The 2,177-nt window shown below is 31.9% G+C and overlaps 1 protein-coding gene across 1 annotated transcript in view; it reads right to left on the reverse strand.

Moving 5' to 3' along the window:
- LOC106477114 (gamma-aminobutyric acid receptor subunit alpha-5-like) overlaps positions 1-2,177 on the reverse strand; it is a 6,956-nt gene that overhangs the window by 2,489 nt on the left and 2,290 nt on the right. The gene's annotated exons all lie outside the window — the stretch shown is intronic.

Genomic DNA, 2,177 nt, shown 5'->3' on the forward strand with positions numbered 1-2,177 from the left:
AAACTAGACAAGATATTCCATATTTATCCTTATACGTTATGCGATTTCTTTCCATTTCAGTTTTGCTCTACAATATTAAAAGTTTAACTTTTTAAAGGTCCTTAAAGTAAGTATCAGCTTCTAACTCTAATTATAAATATTCTTAGAAATTTGTGTATATTGTTACAGTTAGGTTACTTACAACTTCAAGATAATAAAATTAAAAGCTCTACAGTTACAATTTAAAAAGGTGTTTGTTATGTCAGCCATTTGAATTCAAAGGCCCGGCATGGCCAGGTGGTTAGGGCGCTCGACTCGCAATCTAAATTATTATTTTTTAATTAACAAATATCACTTTATCAGGTCTTTTGAAAATACGCTTTTCAAATAACAGTTTATAAGGAGGAAACATCAGATCAACACATTGATCTATATTAAATAATAATATTGATAAAAACCACTACTATATTTTATCCAGCCGAACATTTTAGCTCTAAGAGCTACCTTGTTATTTAGTATTCAGTTACGTATTTCAGGATCTGAAATTTGTATTTTTGAAACGTTTCTGAAGTTGAAATCTATAAAAACCGAAACAAATAACGTTTGTATGCATAATCAAATATTTTATTGGTTAAAAAATGAATCGACTAGTTTCGCCAACGATTGTTACCATCAAATTATCGACATTCTGTGACGCATGTAAACACGTGTTTGATGCAGAAATTGATGTTTCGGCTACGTAGAGAGATAAATAAACGTGTTTCAACAATAAATCTTTTGTTATGCTTATAACTGGTGTTTGCTTCAGTTTTTGGAGAGAAATTTGTATTATAATATGGCTTAAAATTACGACGTCGGAATGTTTTAATATTCCGAAAGAATAATATTCATCATGATCCATCAGTGAAATATATTGGAAGAAATAGAGAAACACATTTTATGAAAGTAAAAAAACATGCATATAAAACAGAATTAGAACTTGGCAACACATTTATCGCTAGAGGCGGAAGCCGCGAACTTTTGATAATTTAGATATTTGAGGTTTAGATGCGTGAAAATTGTCTGTTTTAGATTTTTGGTTTAAATTATACGAAACCAAAGTTGGCTTTAAAAAAATTTGATCATTCAACAAAGAATCTGTAATATAGTAAAATTTTCTTTGGTCTTTAGTACGTCCATTTGCTTATTCAGAGGGTTGAGTATGTTATACTAACCCTTGAATGAGGGCTGTTCCGCAGGACTTGAGAAGAAAAAATTGGATAAATGATAATCAAGAATAAATTGACAAGTTTAAATGAAAACTTTATCTAGTTTTATTTTGTGCGATGTTTACCTAGTTTTATTTTGTGCGTTGTTTACCTAGTTTTATTTTGTGTGATGTTTATCTAATTTTATTTTGTGCGATGTTTATCTAGTGTTATTTTGTGTGATGTTTATCTAATTTTATTTTGTGCGATGTTTACCTAGTTTGAATTTGTGCGATGTTTATCTAATTTTATTTTGTGCGATGTTTACCTAGTTTTATTTTGTGCGATGTTTACCTAGTTTTAATTTGTGCGATGTTTATCTAGTTTTATTTTCTGCGATGTTTACCTAGTTTTAATTTGTGCGATGTTTATCTAGTTTTATTTTGTGCGTTGTTTATCTAGTTTTATTTTGTACGATGTTTACTTAGTTTTATTTTGTGCGCTGCTTATCTAGTTTTAATTTGTGCGATGTTTCGAGCAGACGACCTTCGTCAGTCAGTAAAGACCGTGATATAATGGAATTAGGCTCAAAAATAGAAACTTGCCACAAGTAACTTTCCAGGAGACATTTTTGCTCCATATCAGAACAAACAGCACATCCAACCACCTTACCTCAAAGGTTTGTTCACGATCTTTAGTGACAATCTACACATCCAACCACCTTGCCTCAGAGGTTTGTTCAAGATCTATGGTGACAATCTGCACATACAACCACCTTGCCTCAAAGGTTTGTTTATGATCTATGGTGACAATCTGCACATACAACGACCTTGCCTCAGATGTTTGTTCACGATCTTTAGTGACAATCTACACATACAACCACCTTGCCTCAAAGGTTTGTTTATGATCTATGGTGACAATCTACACATACAACCACCTTGCCTCAAAGGTTTGTTCAAGATCTATAGTGACAATCTACACATACAACCACCTTGCCTCAAAGGTTTGTTC

This window comes from Limulus polyphemus, unplaced genomic scaffold (assembly GCF_000517525.1).
Source record: "Limulus polyphemus unplaced genomic scaffold, Limulus_polyphemus-2.1.2 Scaffold12876, whole genome shotgun sequence".
NCBI lineage: Eukaryota > Metazoa > Arthropoda > Merostomata > Xiphosura > Limulidae > Limulus > Limulus polyphemus.